The sequence below is a fragment of the Cricetulus griseus genome, chromosome 4 (genome assembly GCF_003668045.3).
Source record: "Cricetulus griseus strain 17A/GY chromosome 4, alternate assembly CriGri-PICRH-1.0, whole genome shotgun sequence".
NCBI classification, from domain to species: domain Eukaryota; kingdom Metazoa; phylum Chordata; class Mammalia; order Rodentia; family Cricetidae; genus Cricetulus; species Cricetulus griseus.
Window position 1 is genome coordinate 73490898 of NC_048597.1, and position 23650 is coordinate 73514547.

Below are 23650 nucleotides of genomic sequence, written 5' to 3' on the forward strand. Positions count from 1 at the left end.
ACACCAATAGAACACTGACTAAGACAGAAAGACACTCATGATCGTGTGCCCAAGAGACCCTGTATCCTACCACAAAGATATTTACACATCCACGTTCATTTCCACTCTTCACAATTGGAAGAATATGCAGTCATCTTCGTATATTCATTAAGAGATAAATGGGCCAAGCAGTGGTGGCGCAAGCCTTTAATCCCAGCACTCTGGAGGCAGAGGCAGGTGGATCTCTGAGTTCCAGGCCAGCCTGGTTTACAAAGTGAGTTCCAGGACAGCCAAGGTCATACAGAGACACCCTGCTTTAAAAAACAAAACAGAAAAATGTGTGTAAAATTCAAGAAACCAGAAAGAAGCCTGTGAGGTAGGAGAAAGGAGGTTCGTAGCATGTGGGGAAGAGCTGGACAATGTAACACATGAGATATGAGAAGAGTTAATTACTGGGAACAGCTCTCGGCCTTAGCACCATCTTCCTTGGGACTCCTGTGCCATGAGAGCGAAGTGGAGGAAGAAACTAGTGCAGAGGCTGAAGACCAAGAGAAGATGAGGCAGAGGTCCAAGTAAACCGGCTGGTCCACCCAGTGAGGCTGAGGAGCAGAAATGAGGGATGCAGAAGGCCGGGACTAGATGCTGTGGATGCTGGTACAAGCTGTTGGACTGTGTACCTCTCAATGGACCTGGAACCTCACCATCTGCTCGCAGCGACACCACCTCCGAGGCTTGCCTGCCTTCCTTAGAACCCAAACAGTCCCGCTGGCCCTCGGCCCGACCTGTGGCATTCTGGACTCGTTCTGTTCTCATTTTGTGGCCAAGCATAACCCGTGTACAATGAGCCATCTTTCTCACTGTCTCAGCTGAAAAAAAAATTACTGGCAACAAGTATACAACAGGGAGACGGACAGGAAGATGGGGGAGGTTGCCTTTGAACTGAGCCTATGTAAATGTTTTCCTCCTCACTATTTCCTGCACATATATTACCCCTACCATAAAATTATTTCATTGCTACTTCCTAACTAATTTTGCTGCTGTTAAGAATCATAACCAAAATATCTAATACGCAGGATATCTGATATGTGACCCCCAAAGGAGTTGTGACCTACAGGTTGAGAAACACTGGGGTAGAGTTATTGTTTTATCTAGAGATAGCAGTCGGTGTTTTGGGCAGAGGATTTTTATGCACAAGTGTGCATGCTTTGGAGGCCAGTGTCCTCATCCATCAGTCTGTATCTTGTTCCTTTGAGGCAGGATTTCTTCCTGAATTTGAAGCTTTTTTTTTCTTCTTTGTCTTATTTTTCAGTTTTTTTGGTGAGACTAGCAACCAACAGGCCCCAGTGGTCGGGTCTCCCCCACTCTGAGGTTGCACTTAGCTATTTAGATGAATGCTGAAAGCTAATCTCTCATCATGGGTACTGAGCACTCTTAACCACTGAACCATCTCCCCTAAAATCTCTGATTCTCTCTCTTTTTTTAAAGAGATTTTTAAAAGATTTTATTTATTATTTATTATGTATACAACATTCTGCTTCTATGTATATCTGCTATGTATACAACATTGTGCTTCCATGTATATCTGCACACCGATGGTTATGAGCCACCATGTGGTTGCTGGGAATTGAACTCAGGACCTCTGGAAGAACAGTCGGTGCTCTTAACCTCTGAGCCATCTCTCCAGCCTCTGATTCTCTCTTAATAACTAAAATTAGTTCTTTCTAATTAGCTCACAAATTAAAACACCATGCAGCTGGTTTAAGGAAATTACTGAAACTCTTGCCCGGAGCCAAACTCTGTATCTCAGCAAACTTTTATACTGTAAGAATGGTGATTCTGAAACAATAGGGTTTTATGCTTTCCCTATCAATTACATTTTTATTTCTTACCCACATGGAAATAGAAAAAAAATATGTCAGAGTAGGAACTAGAGTGGGAAAAATGTTGTTATACTACACCCACACTTAACACCTGTTGACAATGTGTGAGGGTGTGTGTATAAGCTGTCAGTTGGATCTACATATAAGGGAGAACGTGCAAGGTTTTAGTTTATTTGGTTGTTACACTACACCCACAATTAACACCTGTTAACTGTGTGTGTGTGTGTGTGTGTGTGTGTGTGTGTGTGTGTGTGTGTGTGTAAGCTGTTGGTTGCTTCAACGTATAAGGAAGAACATGCAGGTTTTTGGGTTATTTGATTTTTTCCCCCTTTCTGAGTTTTAAGGTTGGAAAATTGCTAGAGTCCATAAAAGTTAACAAACTGCTGTGATTCTTGCTTCAATAATATTTTTGTTGAATCAGTTATCTAAGAATGAATTTAAATAACTGGGATATAGAAGTCTAACTCACTTACAGATGGTCTGAATCCTGGGTATATTGCCTAACACAAAGGAGTTATGTAATGATGATGTCCAGTAAAGGAATGAATGTTTTGTCAGTTCCTTCAGGTTCAGAACCAATAGAACAGTAGTAGCCATGCCCCTACTTATTATAATTTGAGATCAGTGATACCTTGGATGACAGATATGTCTGTCTCCCTAAAGGTATGTTGGGGAGACCATTAGCCCATTTCTTCAGAGCAATTGCAAAATTTGATTGTAAGGCTGAACAAGGTTGCTCATTTCCCATAGGGTAGGCTTTTGATATGCCTTCTCCCCTTGAGTCTACTAGGACTTGAGAGCTGAAGGTGAATGTAGCTGCAAGAGATACTCAGCAGCTCTAGACATACAAAGGCAAAAGAATAAAAACCAAATACTGAAACAGTGCTAGACTGATTATTGTCCTGCTTTGAGAAGTACTGCTTTAAAAGACATTCATAGATGTTTTATTAATTTTTGAATGGGATTTTTCTCTAATTTCTTTTTCTACAAGCTCCTTGTTGATATCTGTGAAGGGTACTGACTTCTGAGTTTTGATTTTGTGCACTACAACTGTATTAAAAATGCTTATTAGATCAAAGAGTCTTCTGGTAAATTCTGTAGGATCTTTTAACTCCTAATCATGTCTGCAAACAGAGGTAGTTTAACCTTTCCTCCTTTTCCTAGTTATTTTTTTCTTTGGTCTTAGTGTTCTAGCTAAAGCTTCAAACATTTTATTGAGTAAGAGATGAAAGAATGGACATCCTTCTCTCATTCCTAATTATAAAAAAAAATGTTCTCTGTCTACATTTAGCATAATATTGAGTGTATATATAGTATTGTTTTGAGGTATACTCCATTTATTCCTATTATCCAGGACTTTTATGGTGAAGGCTTACCAAACCTTGACATTAAATTGCTTATTGGAGATTGTTCTCTTTCTTTTTTTTTTTAATGTGAAATCTTAAGTCTATCAAGTTTCCTCTTTGTACTGACTTGACTGTGTCCTAGAGGTTCTGCTAAATTGTGTTCTCATTTTCATTTTGACTCTAGGAATTTTCTTTTTATTTCCTGTCTGATTCCTTGGATGATTCTCACTGTTCATTTGGAATGTGTTGTCTAGATTTCAAGTATTTTTGTAATGTCTTTCACCATTGATTTGTTTAATTCCACTGTATTCTGATGGGACACATGGTATTTTCTCAAATTATTTTTCTTAATTTGGCAAAGCTTGATTTGTTATCCAAAGTATGGTCACTTTTTGAGAAGGTTCCATGTGCCACTGAAGAAGAAGAAGATAGTCCTTGTCTGATGAGTGGCATATTCTGTATATATCTGTTAAGTCGAGTTGATTTGTGGTTGATTTTAGCTCTGAAGTTTCTTTGCTCATTTTTAGTTTGGAAGATCCATCTGACAGTGGATTATTAAAGCCTTCCACTATTTATATTTGGACTATATAATGCATTTTACTATATGTTTTAAGAAATTGGGGAGACACCAGTATTTAGTACATACATGTTTACAATAATTGTGTCTTTTAGTTTCATATGTTTTTAATTCAAATACTATTATATAACCTTCCCTCTTCCTTTTCTTCTTCCAGCTACCTTCCCAACCCCTATTCCCTCCACTCTCAAATTGATAGCCTCTTTTCTTTGATTATTATTGTTCCCTTTTATATATTTATGAATACATTTAAAATGTATGATAAATATAAATCTATTTTTAAATCTGATTTTTATTTATGTGTATGTATATAGGCCTGTGTGAGTTTATAGGTATGTGTGAGTGCCTTTGGAGATCAGAAGAGGACATCAGATTCTCTGGAACTGGATTTATAGGTGGTTGTCTACCTGGTATGAATGATGCAAACTGAACCCAGGTCTGCTACAAGAGTGATTTGCACTCTGCCACTGAGCCATCTGTCCAGCCTTACTATTGTCGTATCTGCTTTTTGCATTGCTCCCTGTATTAGTATCAATATGTATCAATATGTATTGATTCTTTATCAGTCTGGTTAGTTTGGGTTTGACGTCTTTTTTATTAGTTGCAAAGATAGGTATGCCTGTTTATGACCTTTGTTTATATAGTTTGATTTACATCCTGTGATACTCAATTTTTGGATGTCTTGGCATATTAAATGTGTTTTTTGTAGAAAACATACAGTTCTTACTTTTTTTTTTTAATCCCATAGATTTGTTTGCATCTTTTTACTGGTGAATTCAGGTCATTTATATTTAACATCATTATTGAAAGGGGTTCTCATTTTCCTTTAAATGTTTTAGATGATTGTTTCCTGGGCTGTTAATATTTCTTTTCATTCTTCTGCATTAGTTTTGGGAATTTATTTCCTGTGCTAGGCATGGTTGACTCTTTTCTGACTCTTCTTTGTTCCTTTCATGGAACCTATACTTTCATGTGTTCTCTCCATCTCTAGTTGTTTAGTTTTCTGTGAGTCTTCCTAGAAGAATGTCTACACAAAGATCAGTTATGGAGACTGATGACACTGTGAGTTGGGTTGGTTGAAGTGATCAGTGACTAAGGTGACAGCACGACCAAGGTTGGGGTTGTACCAGATGCTTTGAAAACCCTGTTGCACATTGGACTCCGCTAACACTCTAGGGCCTAGAGTCAAATGGGTACAGTGAACTTCCAGAGCTTTAATAAACCCTTACTGTAACTGGGGTCATCATGGAATGCCTTGTTTAATGTTTGAACTATTAGTGAATATTTTATGGGTTAGTCAACGTTTCTCATTTGGTTTATATTCAGGCAAGTAATTTTTATTTTAAAGAAATCTGCTGGTTTTTTTTTCAAGATTTATTTATTTTTATGTGTATAGGTGTTTTATGCCTTGCCTGGTGCCTGTGGAAGCCAGATACAGGCATCAGATCTCCTGGAATTGAAGTTACAGATAGTGGTGAACTGCCATCTGGGTGCTGGGAAAAGAACCTGGTCCTCTGCAAAAACAGCAAGAGGTCTTAACCATTAAGCCATCTCTCTCCAGCTCCTTAAAGTAATTTGTTTTTATTAAGATAGTTGTATCAGGAAAAGTAGCATTTGTTCTTGGATTAAATGAATATCCAACATCAATTGAGCTTTCAACATGATTTCTTTTTTAGCCAGGGTCTCATCTGTTCCAGGATGGCCTGGAGCTATGGAACCAAGAATGATCCACCTGCTTTCACCTCCTGAGTTCTGGGATTATAGTTATGTGTTAACATACTTGGTTTTATTCGGAGCTGAGCATCAACCCCTAGGACCCTATGAGTGATAAGAAGCCCTCCACCAACTGAGCTACATCCTTGGTTGATATTTTCAGGTTCCTCTTTTAAAGACTAATGAAATAAGTAATGGTTAATCTTCCAAATTTAAGTATTTTATATAAGATTTATCTGTAATGGACAATAAAAATGACCTTTTGGCTTGAAGTACAATTTCCAAATTATTAACTTGAAAAGGAAATTCTGAATGTCTGTATGTACATGTGCACATGCAGCCTGATGCCCTGTATTGATGTAGGAAGTTATCCAAAGTTACTTTTTAAAAATTATGATGATGATGATGATGATGATGATGATGATGATGATGATGATGATGATGTTTTTTTGAGGCAGGGTTTCTTTGTGTAACAGTCCTGGCTGTCCTGAAAATTATTCTGTAGACCAGACTGGCCTCGAACTCACTGAGATCCTCCTGCCTCTCTCTTGAGCGCTGGGATTAAAGACATACACCACCACTGCTGAGCCCAAAGTTACTCTTCCACCTTACTTATTGAGGCTGCTTCTTTTGGTCAAACCCAGAGCGTACTGTCAGTAGCTTATAGGTTGCTCACTAAATATGTCAGTTGGCTCAAAAAAAAAAAAAAAGAAAGAAAGAAAGAAAGAAAGAAAGAAGGCATGTGTTACCTCCAAACACCTTTTCCCCTCTTTCCCTCTTCTCTCTTTCCCTGTTCCCTTCTTCTTTCCCCCTTTCCTTTCTTCTTTGCAAGGTACACTTTTTTTTTCTTTTTACTTTGAAAGAAGTCTAGCAACATGTTTCAGTTCCCTCCCTTGCTTTGATCCTCGCCAGCACTAAAGCACAGCACAAAGATTCTCTGTATGATTTAATGCAGGCCTTAGCTGCTATCTGTTCCAGAGGTTTAGCTGAAGGCCAGAGCTTCCCAAAAGCCCTGACTGGGGAGAAGTGGAATGCAGCTCTGACATCACAGCCTCAGCTCCTGGGAATGTTTTGCATTCCTCTTCCTGGCAGTGGTGAGGCAGCTTCCAGCAAGGGAAGGACTACAGTTTCAAAAAGAGAAAACAATTTATAATCAGGCTATTGTAAGGGAGGTATTTTTATTCTGAGCCAAAATTGGAATTGGAACCAGATGTCTTACATTTTGATGCTCCCAAAATGCTAAGTGAGTTTATTAATTACTGTAATAACTGAACTATCAGGCTTTTTGTTTAATTTAAATCTTGAAACTTTTGAAGATTTAAGGGGACTGGGCTCCTCCTCTCTGCAGTTTGATGGTTGTGGTTTTCTGTAATGGTCTCCATCTGTTGAAAAGAGAAATTTACTTGACATGGGACAATTTTACACACACACACACACACACACACACACACACACACACACACACACATACGCGTGCGCACGCACGCACACACACTCCAATTAATGAAAAAAGAGCAAAGAAGGGTATAAGGAGCCGCTGGAGGGAGGAAAGGGAAGGGGAAAATTACATATACTCTCAGGAAATAAAAGATTCATATAATATATATAATAAGAGAAGGGCATGCTTAGTGTGGTAGCGCACACCTTTAATTCCAGCTCTGGTGTGGGTATGTGGAGGGGGGTGACAGAGACTGGATTTCTAATGAGTCTGAGGCTAGCCAAGGCTACATAGTGAGACCTATCCCAACATACACACACACATACACACACACACACAAATTGAGAACACTCATGAACCAACCTAGAGATAGTCTGACTATTTTAAAGCCTGGTAATCAGAAAAGTTGCTTCTGAAACAAAGATCTAATGCAGTAATGAAATTGTGCTGTTCAGCTATCCATTGAGGAGAGAAGAAAAGCATTTTACTATCTGCTGCAGTGTTTGTCTTCCAGGGACTTGGGTTCCCAGTGTTGTTTCTGTTCTGCAAAGTAGTTTTCCAAGTAGACACCCAAAAAACCAGAGGAAGTTGTTAAAGAGACAGGCACAGATTGTGCAGAATTAGGTGGCTCCTCCATGGTTATATGTAATGGAAAGTGCACACTACTGAGTTAAACTTCAAACTTAATTTGTCTTGTTCCTGTCTACTAGTGACTGAGAAACTTTGTACAAAGTTCACTCTACTGGTTTAGCTAATCCCAATGTGTTTTTCTACATTTTAAAAATAAAATATTGAGTCCTTTTAGAAATATGCCATGTAGTTGCCCTTTGCTTCTTTGATGTATTTAACAATAATTCTCAGTTAGGTATAACCTCTTTGAACACTTCCCATTGTACAGAGGCTGAGTCACCAGTCAGAGTTTTCAGAATTATGGAAAAGTGCTGGCTCATGGTGTTCTGCCTGATCGATCCCCTAACAGCATGGCTTTAGGAGATTTTCATAGAGCTATTGACTGAACAAATCAAATAGGTGGCTATAAAGTTCTATTTCTATTTTTTTTTTTTGATATAAGGTGAGACTAGAAGACAGACTATTGCTTGGAATCAGGACTTACAAGATTCTTAGAAAGCAGTAATATCGTGCTTTTGCACTGCTTAGTGCCAGAGTTACTTGGGAGAGAAACAAGGCCCAAAAGTATAGTGGGTATTGGGGTGGCATGCTGCCACCAATTCTTTACTTTAATTCACAGGCACTAAATTTTCTGACCTATGAAGTTCAGGTCCCACAGTCACCTTGATCAGTAGGAATCAAATTTTATTCTTTCCTTTTTATGGTACAGTAAAAGTATGATTTCCTGTCTTAGATAGGGCACTAATGTCCTTCATGTAAGGATCTGGAGTTGTTAGGAGGAAACCCACAGTGAAAGAGCCACTTATTCTGGCCTCAGTGTATTGGAGGTTTATGACCACAAGGGAAATCTGAAAGAGCCACCCCATTTGTCAATTTTGTAAAATAACTTCCTTAAAACCAGAAGAACCCACAGTGAAGGTCTGGTATTAATTCCTTGTTCTGATACAAAAAGCACGTGGACGTTATAATGCACTAGGACACCCAGAAACCTCACGGTGTATAGTCACCATGTTTTTAATAAATAGCCCCTGAGTGAGGTTAGCACGAATGTAGGAGACAAAAGTACTTATGAAGCAAGAGAAAGCGACCTGAGGTAGACAGCTCCCAAATGGGAAAGAGTCTGTATGCAGGCACAGGAATGCAATCATAGAAGGAAACTGTTAAGTAGAAAGGCATGGAGAATTTTATAATTTTGACCCAAGGGAGGAGAGTCCACTAAGAGAGCCCACTAAAAAGAAGAAAGAAATCCATTTGTAACTAGGAGCATTGAAAGATCTCCTGTTCAAAAGCTGAGCTTTTTCTCAGCTCATGGATTCTTGGCTTTCCAAGCTGCTCGTGGACTAGGAGCCCGTGAGCAAACTGGGAGGGATCAGGAAATGTGTCCAGCATAAATTTGCACTGCCCCTTTGGGAGCATGTGAAGGAAAAGGGAGGGAGGGAGGGAGGAAGAGAAGGAGGGAGGGAGGGAGAGAGGGAGGGAAGGAAGAAGGGAAGGAGAAAGAGAAAGCCTCATCTTAGGATGGAGTAGGCTGAGACTAGACAGTGAGCTACTATATTAGCAGAGCAGTCATCACCTTCAGATACCAAGTTGCTAAAAACCATTAACCTTGATTTTAATACCCTAGGAAATTGTGTGGCACTGCTACCCAACTAGAAATTCAAATGGCTGAGGATTTTGGGACGTGTATGCAGTTGTGAGCACAGCACATGTAGTGCAAGGGACTATGAGTACTGTCCATTTTGGTGAGAAACATAAGGTGAGGTCCAAAGATCATTATAATTGAGTGTCCATCCTCTATGTCCTTTGGGCCTACTAATACTTGATAATATATCATGATGTGATTGAAAGATATTCTCTCCATACTTAACTGTTTAGTTTGGGAAACCTGTGCATCATTTCTTCTGTTCTTTCTTCCAGTTTAATATGCTTGTATCTGACTTTTAGCTTAGTGTTTTACATGGCTGGCAGTAGGCAGCTAGTATAAGGCCAGACCTTTGGTGAGGCCATTTGTAGAACTACAGGCTGGTAGCTCTTATACATATACATGCATATCTTCTTGAAGTTGTTTGAGAATCTTGGCTAATTCTGGAGACCAAGGACACAGGCATATGAACCAACTGGCACAGTTAAGATGTTGTTGAGCCAAAGTATATAGCTGAGTTAATTCTCTCAGGATCTCAGCATTTTCATACTAACTTATGCAACCCAAAGAAAAATAAGGGAATTGAAAGTTTGCATGATGTCAGGAGAACTCAGAAATTAGAATGGAGATGGGAGAAGAATGATTGGTAGTTTAAAATTCAACCAAAGGAGAAAAACAGAACCTCAGGTCTCTACCAAAGGTGGTAATTGTTGGAATTCAGGCATTTCTTGCAAAGCATTTCTGAATATAATATTGTGAATAAAGTTTAGTCTTTGTTGGAACATTTTTAAGAAGGAAACTTTACTATGCAAAGAATTTTGTGAACGGTATAAAGGCCACAGTGTGAATTGAGGATGACACACCCTGTTTTGAATTGGATTTCCTGCTAGTTGTGATCAGAGGCATTCTTCCCGGACTAGGGTGAATTCTGTTCCAGTGTTTACTTGTAAAACTGAATTCAGTCATTGTGTTTGCACTTTGGCTTCCTGCCTGCAGTTAAAAGTGCAGAGCAGACTTCAGTTAGTGACTCTCTATGATTTTGTGTCCCTCATGAAGAGGAGGGAGAGGAGAGGGGAAAACCCAAGAGGTGACTGAGTTCATTTACATAGAGTGCCAGTGGGCAGCGGCTGGCTGCCTGTGGTCACATGGTTCTGTGGCAAATCCTGGCATTCCACTTACTGGAATTGGAGTGGGGTAGAGACCCCTCCCTTTTAATACTTCTAGTTTTCCCATTACCAGCTGAATCACTACTTACTTCTACTTTGTTAGTAAATACAGATGAAAATTTAGGAGACTTCCTTTTCCTTGTTCTTTCCAAATTATATTGTATGAAGAAAGAACTTCTAAAAGGAGAGGTCACAGGCAGTGAAGTAGTAGTAGTTAAGCTAATGGGCTTAACTGTCACTGCTTTGCTCTAGAGGAAGCAACTAAATTTATGGGGAGTATCTACAGGATGCACTCCTCTAGAGTCATAAAAATGAGAAAGTGTCTGTTCCTTGTGACTACAGTGGTTATATGAAGATACCTGGCAACTACCACAATGTATGAATCTGAATGTATTGTTTTTCCACTGTCTATGGAGTCAGCTTCAGCCCTCATGCCCTAAAAAGTAGTGTTCTGAGTCACTTCCTTGACCTACACTTAGAGTCTCTGGATTTGGGGAAAGAATAGAGAAAAGGAGTGGTCTTTGGGGGCTATCCCAGAATATGCTGCGATCTCAACACTGAACAAGTGTTCTCTATTGCTAAAGTAAGGAACATTGCAATGTCTCCCTTTCCCATTGAAATCCCTTTTGTCAGTGAGTCTCCCTCCTAATTTCCTGTCTTCTTTTTGTGTGTGAACCTTTAGTTAGCGTTGCCTGCATTAGCATGTGTGAGAGAGGCTATTTACTGGGGCATGGACGGTTTATCAGTGGTTATGCCACTGAAGAAGATCACACACACACGCCCAGCAAGCAATAACTGTTAGTACCCTTAAAGATGGGGTGGGGGGTCTCATGGGCCCCTCTCACATCCATGATGAAATTCTGACCTTCGGTCTTTAATCTTAGCGCAGTAACCCCAGGTGCTCTCCTAAGTGTGGTGCTCATCTTCTGGCTGTTACATTCTTTTCGCCACCTGTTGTGCCATGTTCCCTGAGCTTTGGGGAGGTGACATAGATGGCCTGTTTAGGACTGAGTGTCACTTATTCTTGGCACTTTGGCCCATATGTATTAACTGCTGCCCACCACAACGTGAGTTGTCTTTGATGAAGAACTGAGAGCAGCACCAATATAAGGCTGTTAGTAGGAAAGCAGTTTGGCATCATCACCATTTTGCAATTATAATAATAATTGTGTGTCCGTGTCCATCCACCCCGCCCCTCTGCCCAGGGTCTCTTGACCAAGTTTTCAGTACCCAGCATGAGTTCCCTTCTGTGGAGCAGGCCTTACAACCAATTAGAAACAGATTATCCATATAGTTGTCATGCTATTGTTGCAAAAGAGGCCATATCTCACTTGGCAGATCAAAACAGTATTTTAATATTTTAAATTTTTAAATGTTAATATTAACTTTAATATTAATATTTAAAATATTAATTTTAAATTTTAATATTTTAATATTTAGTATTTTAATCCCAGTATTTTAAGATACCAAAATTAGGCTATCAAAACCAAGAGGTCAGACTTCTTACTTATGATTTCCAATATGAGATGAGTGATTGTTAGCCTTAACTGTCAACTTGGCACAGCCTAGAATCATTTGGAAGAGGATCACAGTGATGGACTGTCTACATGGGGTTAGCCTATGGGCATGTGTGTGTGTGAAGACCTAGCTAGGTAGGTAGGTAGTACCATTCCCTAGGCAGCGGGTCCTAAACTGTATGAGTGAAAAAAATTAAGCAAGCAAGTGTTTTATATTAATTCATTTATCAGCTCTTGACTAAGGATGCAATTAACTAGCTGCTTCAATTCCCTGCCATTTTTGACTTTCCCTCAGTGGTCAACTGTAACCCAAATAAACTTCTTTCTTCCCTGAATTGCTTTTTGTTGGGATAGTTCCACAGCAACAGAAATGAAGCTAGAACAGCATATAAGCTTAAAAAGTATCTTTTTGTCTTCCCAACAAGGAAGGAAGAAAATAAAAAAGCCATGATTAAACACTGCCTAGTTCCATCAGAGCATTTGTTTTGTTGTTGTTGTTTTTTGTTCTTGTCGTTGTTTTAAGAATTTTGTGGCCAGGTGGTGGTAGCACGTGTCTTTAATCCCACTCAGGAGGCAGAGGCAGGTGGATCTCTGTGAATTCCAGGACAGCCAGAGCTGTTACACAGAGAAACCCTGTCTTGAAAGGAAAAAAAAATTCTTTCTACCTGACCTGAGCTTTGTGACTTAATAAAGTAACTTCCAGTTAATATTTAATATACTCATCAGATTTTGAGACACTTTTTTGGGCCATTGTTGGGGGCACCAAAATTAGGAGTGGTTCAAATCTAAGAATTATTTCCTGCAGAACTTTCTTAGTAACTATTGGAGCAGTCTCTGTTCAGGTGGGGTAGGCCTCTACCCATCTGAGAAGGTGTCTGTAAACACCAGCAAATATTTATGGCCCAAAGCATTAGGCCAGATTTCAGTAAAGTCCAACTCCCAGTGCTCTCAGGCCCATATCCTAAAGCCCAGATCCCTTGTGGGAATCTTTTTTCTTCCTTTACGGTTTCCATGAGCACAGGGAGCAGTAAGTCATTTGGAGGTGGTTCTCTCCTAAGGCCTATGACATTTCTAGCCACAGCTATAGGCCCCAATAACTGTGCAGGGTATAGATTGCATATTATAGAACAGGCCTTAAATCCAATTTTAAAAAGTGGTACTCTCATAACACTTGTGTTAAAACAGTGAACACGTCTTGCCCAGCCTGTCATTGTTACTGCTTGCAAGGTTCACAGCTGTGTCAGTCAGTTGAGGGCTTTCTCCTATGACAGCATGCATAGCACCTTCCCGCACTGTGAAAGCTAGCTTCCATATCAGTACCAGTTTGAATTCTACATGGTATCTTCAGCAACCAGGTCTTACAGTCAAGTTTGTGATGCCTGAGTGACCTCCAAAAGAGTTCTTGGATTTTTATTTGTTAGCTTGTAGTATCTAGTAAGGACATTGTTGCCCTTTTATAGGTTAACTCCACTTGAACACTTTATATATGCATGTGTTTATATTGTAGGAAGTTTCTGCAGTAGTAATTTTTCATTTGACTTTTTCAGGTCTTTAGTCTTGCTTATCCCTCCCCATATTTCCTACTCTTCCCCAGTCTCTCTGCCCCCCAACCCATGCAGTTAATCCTCCCTTTGTTATTAATCCCCTTTCCCTTTGTTCCTTCCCTTGAATGCCCCCCTCCATAGTTCCTTACTAATTTCCTGGCTTCTGTAGGTGTTCCAAATGAAACACATATCTAAAGATTCAAAGATGACATCCACAAAAGAACCAGGGTTGTCCAAATAATCTTGAACAGTTAAAAAGAATGCTTGAGGTATTATCATCCCCAGTTTCAAGTTGCTACAAAACCATAGTAATAAAAATAGCATAGTGCTGGTGTAGAAACTGACTCATTGTCCAGTGGAATGGAATTGAGGACCCCACATATAGGCCCACACTCTTACAGACATACAGTTTTTGACAAAGAGGCCAACACGACACACCGAGAAAAAATAGCCTCTTCAACAAATGGTGCTCCTCAGATTTGATGGGTGTACATAGAAGAATGAAATTAGATTCTAATCTCTTTCCATGCACAAATGGATCTATGAGTCTTTTAAATCTAATACCCAGAAATAGATAAAGCAGAGAGTAGGGAGCTAACAGGCACAGGAAAGGACTTTCTGGACAGAAGCCCCAATGGCACAAGCATTGAGATCAACAAATAACAATTGGACCTTGTGACACTTAAAAGCTTCTATATAGCAAAAGATACCATCCTTCCATTGAGGCAGCCTAGAGAATGAGAAAAAAATCTTCAACAGCTATGTGTCTGACAGAGGATTAGTATCTAGAATATACAAAGTACTCAGAAAAAAAAAAATACTGACCATCAAGAAAACAAACAAGCCAATGTAAGTATTTATAAAATACAACCTTACATACTCCTGTGTTTGAACCCTGGCTGGTAGCTGTTGGGGAGTTGTGGGACCTTTGGGAGGTAGAGCCTAGCTGGAGGAAGCAAGAGGTATCACTGGGAAAAAAGGACTGAGCAGAATAGCCTAGCCTCTTAGCTCAGACTCTCCAAGTGAGTCTTACACCGCCGCTCACCATATGTGGGATGTAAGGAGTGAAGGCTTCAGGCGCAAACTCACTTCACCATGAGTGTACTCAAGCTATGAGCCAAAATAAACCATTGTTCTCTTAAATTTAAATCTTGTAAGATACTTGGGTTACAGCAATGAGAAAAGCATCAGTACAGGTAACTGATACCAAGAAGGAGGAGGCTTTTGTAGAAACCTGACTATGGGGTTCATAGACTGTTTGCAAATGAAATGTGAAGGAAACTAAAGTTATGGCCATGAGAAGTCCTGGATGCTACAAACAGAGCATAATGGACATTTTTTAAGGGGAGCAAAATTTTTATTAGGAAGTAGAGAGAGGTTTCATGAGATGCCTCAATGGTCATTTTTTGTGGGAGTTTGGAAGACCAGAATGTCCAGAGAAATGCTGACAGTAGAGGTCAGGTTCCTCAGGTTTCAGGGGGAACAAGTAGTCCATAGGTAACTGAATTAAAGGCTATTCATTCATGTTCATTCTAGCAAATAATCTGATTGCCTTATGCTTAGGTCCTTAAATTCTGAGTTAAACTGAATTCAAAAGTAATGAATTAATTTGTTTGGTGGAGGTAATTACAAGACATTTTACCATCCAGTCTGTGTCATGATTGCTGAAAGAGAGCAGAAAGACACGGACAGTTTGTGTTTTACCAATGAAAGAAACATGAACAAGTTTAAAGTTACAGACAAAGCATATATTACAAAGCATCTGTACTCTTTAGAGAGATTAGTAGCATTAATAAAAACTTACAAACTTTACATTAGAAAAGACAATGTATGTTAAGGGCAAGATCCCTCCCATCCAGAGATCAAAGAAATAGAAATACAAATCCTGTTTTTAAAAGAGAATGCTGAGAATGCTTGCAAAGATAGAATCCTCAGGATACCTGATGGAAATGGAGGAGACTAGGCTACATCTCAGGCTGGCAGTGGAGCTTGGTGCTGTCCATGCAGTGTTGGTTCTACAGTTATGTAGAATGTAAGCTTTGCAAGGTAATGGAGACAAGTCCTAAGATTCCAGAAAGCAAGAATCTAGACAGTATAGTTGCATTGAATTCCTAACATGGAGGCCTGCATGTTTGTGCATGATGCACTGGAGATATAGCCTATGCTGTAGCTATAAGAGATTGGTATGGGTTGAAGACCCCCGAGGCCAAGTTCTTAGCACAAAGGAAATTTATTTGCCTCAGAGGGACAGGGAGCAGGGAATAAGAGGCAAAGACTTGTTAAGGGAGATGAGGGAGAGGTTAAGGGAGAAGGGGAAGGGAACAAGGGAGAGGGGGGAAGGCTATTTGTTAAGGAGGACAAAGGACTGCCTCTGAATAGAGAAGTAAATTGTGGTTTATAAAGGTACAAGGGGAAACCTTGTATTAGGATGAGGTGTTTACTTTTAATTGGGCATGTTAATTAGGTGAACCAAAGGGGGCTTTTGATTGCTGGACTTAAGTGTAGTCAGCCTCAGGAGGAGGAATAGCCAAGTAAGGGAATAGAGTTTGATGGCTAGCTGTAGGACTATAACTTAATGGTTTTTAGCCAGACAGAGGGAATGAGGAAAAGGGCAATGCCTGCCAGAGCCATGTCTCTTCCTTGCTCAAGCTGGCTAGAATTTCTTCAGTAACTGAGACCGCAGGATAGCTTAAAAACCAGAATTTAATTGAGAACATGATATTTGAGGCCACTGCTTTCCAGGAGACCTGTTTTCAGAGGTACGATATCTACTTTCTACCCTTACTAGGCTGGGGTAAGTGTCAGGACAAGCAGAGCTGGTGTGAGGCCACTGCATTCATCTTTGATCCTGTCTCATTCTTAGGCGGCCTCTTCCTTCTTCAGTGTTATGTAATTACACATATGTATCAGACTCTGCTTATTGTAATGATTGTCATGGCAGTAGAAGCTCACCTTACTGTATTATCTTCATTTAGGTCTGGCAGCTCTGCTGTGGTTTTGTGTTCTGTTGAGATTTCATGAAGTTTTTGTTACCCTTGTTGCCCTACTTTCTTTGAAATTAGTGTGTGGCATTTGAGAGAAATTGTTTCCTCTGTAAAGCATAGTTTAGGCCAAGAACATTTTTAAGCCAGTATTGAACCTTTCTCAGATGAACTGAAATGTTTGTCTTAGCTAGACTAAGTTTGTGTTTGCCTTCTGGTTTTGGTCTTACTTTACCAGTTTGTTTATACCAGCTTCAACTCTAGGGGTCATTGTCTTCACAAGCTTCTTTTATTGCCATGCAGCTTGAAATAATCGGGTCTTTTGTTCTGAATTTCTCAAGTAAAAGTTAATTTAGGATACTTCATGTATTATAGAAAAATATTGTTTGTTTTATTTGATTTGATGTCTTTATCTTTCTATCTTGAATGCACTATTCAAATTCTGTAGTCTGTACTTCAAATCTTGTGTCATCTGGGTTTTTATATCTGGCCCCACTTAACTATTGTGTCATAGAAATAGTTCCCCAAATTTAGTTTTGTTTTATGACAATGCTAATGTCTCCTTACAAAAATATCTATCTGTCTGTCTATTTGTATTTGCCAGCTGAGGCTAGGACACAAGTCACTATGAATTTCTCTTAAGACTTATTAAAATTAAATTATAGTCTTTGAGTGAGAATTGGTAGAGACTTAGTGTCCAGAGAAGCATACACCAGGGATCAACAAAGTGCAAAGCAACATAGCTGGTTCTACAGTTGGACCACAAGTGTATACACAGAGACTGAACTGGTTTAGGCTTATTAAGTCCCTGAAACAATGTTGCCTATGAGTAGGAGCCTTGGATGCTGATGGTTCACCAATGTTTCAAAAACAATGTTTTTGAAATAAATGTCAGCTTTCTAGTTATTATGGGGGCAATTCTATGTGCTTAACAATACTCTTCATGCTGACATATTCCAGTGTCTGTCTCTACAACTAATTCCTGACCTTCTAGAATATACAACAGCTATTTGTCTCATGGTAGTACATTCATTCCTATGCACAACTAGGTAATTAAAGACACCTAGTTAAGAGTCTACCAAAGAGGGGATGGAGAGATGGTTAAGAACATTGGTTGTACTTGTAGAGTACCTGGTGTCTTGTAACCCTTGTATAAATAATCCTTCTTTACAAATAAAAAAAAAGTGCTTTTATAAAATTTTCCAAGTAGTACTTTTCCTTTAACTAAAGTTTAAATTAAACACTTTGTAGATGATAGAAATGGAAGAATCTTTGATATACTGTTTTAAATCAGAAAGATATGAATTCCCAAGCATACAAGTAATGAAGCCAACTTTAATTCTATATGTCAGTAATCATTAACTCAACTCTCTTTATAAAGGTGATTCTATCAGAATAAGACAGATTTGTCAACAGAAACTTTAGAAGCCAGGAATTTGAGCCAGAAAGGCTTGGGATGATGTATCTCAAGCACTGGAAGTTTACTCCCAACACAAACTAACAAAACTATCTGTTGTAAATGAAAGAGAAAGAAAAATCTTTCTTGGGGGGAAAAGGCTAAAGGAATCCTTGAGCACCAAGCTAGCTCTACAGGAGACAACTAAAGAATCCGTTGTACTAAAGAGAAAGATAAATACATTCATTATGCTTTGGAAAAGAATAAATACCACAGCAATTAAGTAAATTAATAAGAGAAACATACCAAATATTGCAAAATCAACAAATATACTTTTCAGTAATAACTCTGAATGTAAGTGCTTTCAGTCCCTCAGTCAAAAGGTAGATAATAGGCAGAGAACTATATTAGAGTGTTTTTTTGCTATTTTTTTAATTTAAAGCATAATCCATTTGTTTTTTGCCTCTATGAAATATACCTTACTGTCAAAAATAGATAGATAGGGCCTTTGGATGAAAGGATGGAAAAGGTATTCCAAGCAAATTAAGCGAGGAAACAAGCAAATTTCAGCTGGCAAAAGTGAATTCAAATTGAAATTAATCAGAAAACATGAGCAAGGTTACTTTAAAGTGTTTAAAAGAACACTACAATTTAAAAAACAAATACACCACTGAACACATGCTCACTCATTTTTATAAAAACAAGTAGTATGTGTAAAGACAAACAAGACAAAAACAATAGTAGTAGATGACTTCAGTATGCCAATCTTACTGATTGATCACCCCAAACAAAAAAAATAGCAATTTCTATTTGAGTTAAATGACACCGTAAATTAAATAGACCTAATAGAATATCCATTCTTCAGAACAGTACATGGAACTCCAAAATAAACACTTTTAACAAATATAAGAAATTGAATGAAGCTGGGTGGTGGTGGCACGCCTTTAATCCCAGCATTCGGGAGGCAGAGGCTGGCAGATCTCTGTGAGTTCAAGACCAGCCTGGTCTGCAAGAGCTAGTTCCAGGACAGCCTCAAAGCCACAGAGAAATCCTGTCTAGAAAACCCAGAACAAATTGAATGAAAGAAGTCAACAAGAGGAACTGTAGAACATAACACAAACTCTTTTGATTGAATTATACATTCATGAATGCTTAATGGATCATTGAAAAAAATAATTCTAGAATAAAATGTAAATGAAACACAACAACCAAAACTTATAAGATTCAATTAAGGTAGCCCTAATAGGGTAATTGACTACATTAAAAAAAAAATAGGAGAGATCTAAAAAACAAAACAAAACAAACTTAATGGTGTATCCTGGAGTGTTCAAAGAACTAGAAGCCAAACCTCAACTCAGTAGACTCAAAGAAATAGTTAAGATCATAAAATAATGAAACTGAAAAAAAAATAAATACTACAAAGAAGCAATGAAGCAATTTGGTCCATTGAAAAAAAAATAAAGCTGTAAACTGTAAGCCAAACTAACCAAAAGAGAGAAGATCTAAATTTATAAGTTAGAGATGAAAAGGGAGTCGTTGCAACAGATATTAATGAAATTCAGAAAATCAGTGGGATCAATATCTTAATGATTTATGTTCCACTGAATCAGAAATCGAATGATTTTCTTTTAGATACACAAAAATTAAGCCAAGAAGAGACAAATCATTTAAACAAATCTGTAGCAAATAGTTGGATTGGAGCAGTAATAAAAATATTTCCCAACCCGAAAACATCAAAGTCCAAATGGATTCATTGCTGAATTCCACCAGACACTTAAAGTAGAAAAAGGAGGGATGAATAGCTTAGTGAAGACTGTTTGTCATGTTCTGGTGTTAGGAACAAAATACTTATGTGACTATATGAGCTGTTCAAAAGTTGACACACAGATCTGAAAATTTATTTATTTTGGAAATTGAACAAGAAATACCTTAGAAACTCTTTGCAGGCTTTTTGATGTTTGTCAAAATTGTAGCATTTCTCTGGAAAATGTGTATCAATAACTTCAAGTACTAAGAAAAAGATAATTTTCCCTTAGATTTAATACATTTGTTTGAGAGGAAATGGAATGTAAACATTTTCTTGGATCATTATATTTCTTTGAACATTAAATTTGTTCTATTAATAATCTATCAATAAGCCAGGGGTTGGTGGCACACACCTTTAATCCCAGCACTCAGGAGGCAGAGGCAGAGGCAGGTGGATCTCTGTGAGTTCAAGACCAGCCTGGTCTACAAGAGCTAGTTCCAGGACAGCCTCCAAAGCCACAGAGAAACCCTGTATAGAAAAAAACAAAAAGAAAAAAGAAAAAAAGAAAAATCTATCAATATATGGCAACTGTAGTTAACTACGCTGCAGTATATCTGGTTGTATATAGTGGTTTAATTTCAATTATGAATAGCAAATAAGCTTTATCTTTGTAGATTTAAGCTACATTTTCAATTACTGGTTTTTTTTTTAAGATTTAAATATAATTACAACATTTTTTCCCCTTCCTTTTCTTTCCTCCAACTCCTCCTTTGTATCACCCGGTTTTCTCTCAAATTTATGACCTCTTTTTCTTTAGTTGTTGTTACATAATGCACATGTATTTCTAGGTATACAAATATAACCTGATATGTCTATATAATGATACTCATGATTTCTAGACTGTAATATAAGGGGTTTGTAGCATTACAAATTCCAACTCCTGACACATTTACAGAATATCACGTATTTTCTGCCCATAATTTCTCAGAAGAACTAGGATCTTTTAAGTATATAATGACTGTCACAATTGTTACATTTTCCAATAAACCAGAAATATGATATTGTTTCATTTATCCTATATTTGTAATTATTTTACCATCCAAATGTAATTTTAATCATTTGATTGCTTAAGAATGAAAACAGTACATTAATGTATGTTTTTAAGGGGAAAATGTCAGTAAATACAGAAAAAATGCTCAGCCTTACTGCCCATCACATAAAAGCAAATTAAAATTATATTGAGATTCTATGTTACCTCATGAGAATTGCTATTAAGAAAAATGAATAAAGGGCTGGAGCACTTGCTGATCTTATGTAGGACCCACGCTGTACTCACAGCACTCACATGGCAGCTTACAAGGTCTATAACTCTAGTTCCAGGGGATCTGACACCCTCTTCATGCCTCCAAGGGCACCGGGCACACACACAATGCACACATGTACACATAGACAATGCAATCATATGCATAAAATTAAAATAATTTAATTTTTTTTAAAAAGATAACAAGTAAAAACAAATGCCCCGTGAGCCTCCCTTGGAGAAAGCTGATTTCCTTTTGCCAGTGGGCATCGATTACAGATGGCTTCTTGGTTAGGGGTGGGACCCTATGTCCACTTCCTCCTCTCAGTGCTGAAACTTCATCTGACTTGAGCCTATACTGGCACTGTGCATGCTTCCAAGTCTCTGTGAGTTCATGTGTGTCAGTCCTTTTGTGTCTGGAAGACACTTTCCTCTGGCTCTTACAAACTTTCTACCAACTCTTCTGTATAGGTTCCTGAGCCCTGATGGGAAGGGACTGAGTGCTCCCGAGTCTCTCCTTCTCTGCACATTGTCCACTTGTGGGTCTCTGTGTTAGTTCTCATCAACTGCAAGAAGACATTTCTCTGATTATGACTGAGCAAGACACTATCTATGGGGATAGTGAGATGTTGTCAGGGGTCCTTTTAAATACTGTGTTCCTTTAGTGGAGCAATAATATTTGATTTTCACTACCTTATCCCTCTCTTCCATTCCCCTCCCACTCTAGTCTTTCCTAACAATGTGTTCTAGTTCCCCTTGCTTGTGAGATCCTCTCCTCCTGTGTAGTTCCTCACTAGGTGCCTAATCTCTGTGTTGATACACATTGTAGCACACATATCAAAGGTTGAAAAGCTAACATCCACATAGAAGAGTCTGGTTTATGTCACTCAGGATGATTTTTTTTTCATTCATTTACCTGCAATCCCATTTTTTAACAGAATAATATTTCACTGTGTAAATGTACACTATTTCATTCCTCATTCATCAGATGATTGACAGCTAGGCTGTTTCAGTTTCCTGCAATTATCAGTAGAGCAGCAGTGAATGTGGATGAGCATGTGTCTCTGGAATAAGATGTAGGGTCTTTTGGGCATATGCTCAAGAGTTGATGTGCCTGGATTTTCAGGTAGATGTATTTTCATCTTTTTGAGGAACAACCACATTGATTTCCATAGTGACTGTACAGGTTTGAATTCCTACCGGCAATGAATAAGAGTTTCACTTTCCCTTAGACTCTTGCCAGTATGTGGTATCATTTGTTTTATCGATCTTGGCCATTCTGACTGGGATAATTTGAAATCTCAAAGTAGTTTTAATTTCTGTTTCCCTGATGGCTAAGAATGTTGAACATTGATTATTTGGAAACTGCCTGTTTAATTCTGTACCCAATTTTAAATTCAGTTATTGTTGGGGAACATTATTTTAAGGTGTGTGGATTTTGTTTATGCTGCATCTGTTTAACTCTGTGAAGCTGTGATTCTTTGCCTGTCTAAGACACCTGGTGGTCTTAATAAAGAGCTGAACAGTCAATAGCGAGCAAGACGAGAGCAAGGATAGGCAGGGCTGGCAGGCAGAAAGGATAACTAGAAGGAGAAATAAGGATCCAGGAGCATGAGAACAAGGAGAGGAAGATGTCAGGGGCCAGCCAGCCACCCAGCCAGCCAATCATGGAGTAAGAGTGAAATCAGAAAGATATACTGAAGTAAGAAAAGGGGAAAGCCAGAGGCCACAGATAGATGGGATCATTTTAAGTTAAGAAAAGCTGGCAAGCAACAAGCCATGCTAAGGCTGGGCACTGATAACTAAGAATAATCCTCTGTAGGTGATTTATTTGGGTGCTGGGTGGCAGGCTCCCCAAAAGAGCCAAAAGAGTAAAACATCAAACAATAAGTTATTTCTTGATGTTCAGGTTTTTTATCTTAGTTTTTTATGTATTTTAGATACTAACCCTCTATCAGATGAATAACTGGTAAAGATATCTTTCCATTCTGTAGCCTGCCGCTTGGCCTGAATGATGGTGTCCTTTGCCATACAGAAGCTTATCAGCTTCATGAGGTCCCACTTACTGGGGTTCCTGTGTTAATGGTGCCCAGTTCAGGAGTTCTCCTTCTGTGCCAGTGAGTTAAAGTGTATCCAATACCTCCCTTCTGTTACTTTCAGTGTATTCGTTCTAATGCTCAGTCCCTGGATCCATTTGGACTTCAGTTTTGTGCAGGGTGATAAATGTGGATCTATTTTCATTCTTCTATATGCAACCATCCAATTTGTTCAGCACCGTTTGTTGAAGATCCTGTCTTTTTACCAGTCTCTATATATTGGCTTCTTTGTCAAAAACCAGAGGACTCACATCTGGGTTCTCAATTTGATTCCATTGATCCAAGTGTCCCTTACGTTTGGATATGTTGTGTTTTCAATTCTCTAATAGGTTCTAATTTCCTTCTTGATTTCTGTCTTGACTTTTTTGTTTGTTTTGTTTTGTTTTGTTTTTCAGTTTCAAGTGACTTGTTAATTTCCATCAGTTTTTATACTTTCTGTTGTTGATTCCAGAATTCTATAATGGTCAGGTGCAGAGGGTTATTTTTTCTATGTCTGTCAAGAACTGCTTTGTTTCCTAATATGTGGTCAGTTTTGGAGAAAGTTCCATGAGCTGCTGAAAAGATAGTGTATGTTTTTGTTTTGGGGTGAAATGTGCTGGAGATATCTGCTAGGTCCATTTGATTTATAATGATATTTAATCCAACATTTCTCTGTCTATTTTTGTCTGGTGACCTGTTTATTGGTGAAATAGGTGTAC

The 23650-nt window shown here is 38.5% G+C and overlaps 1 protein-coding gene across 4 annotated transcripts in view; it reads left to right on the plus strand.

Annotated features, from left to right (window-relative positions):
* Positions 1-23650, plus strand: part of Spidr (scaffold protein involved in DNA repair) — a 253452-nt gene that overhangs the window by 134141 nt on the left and 95661 nt on the right. The window contains exon 1 of one of the 4 annotated variants that reach the window (XM_035444757.1): positions 9195-9319. The exons of the other annotated variants lie outside the window; for them this stretch is intronic. The gene's annotated coding sequence lies outside the window, so the exon portion shown is untranslated. Of the gene's footprint in view, positions 1-9194; positions 9320-23650 lie in introns of those variants that run through there. 4 annotated transcript variants of the gene reach the window in all.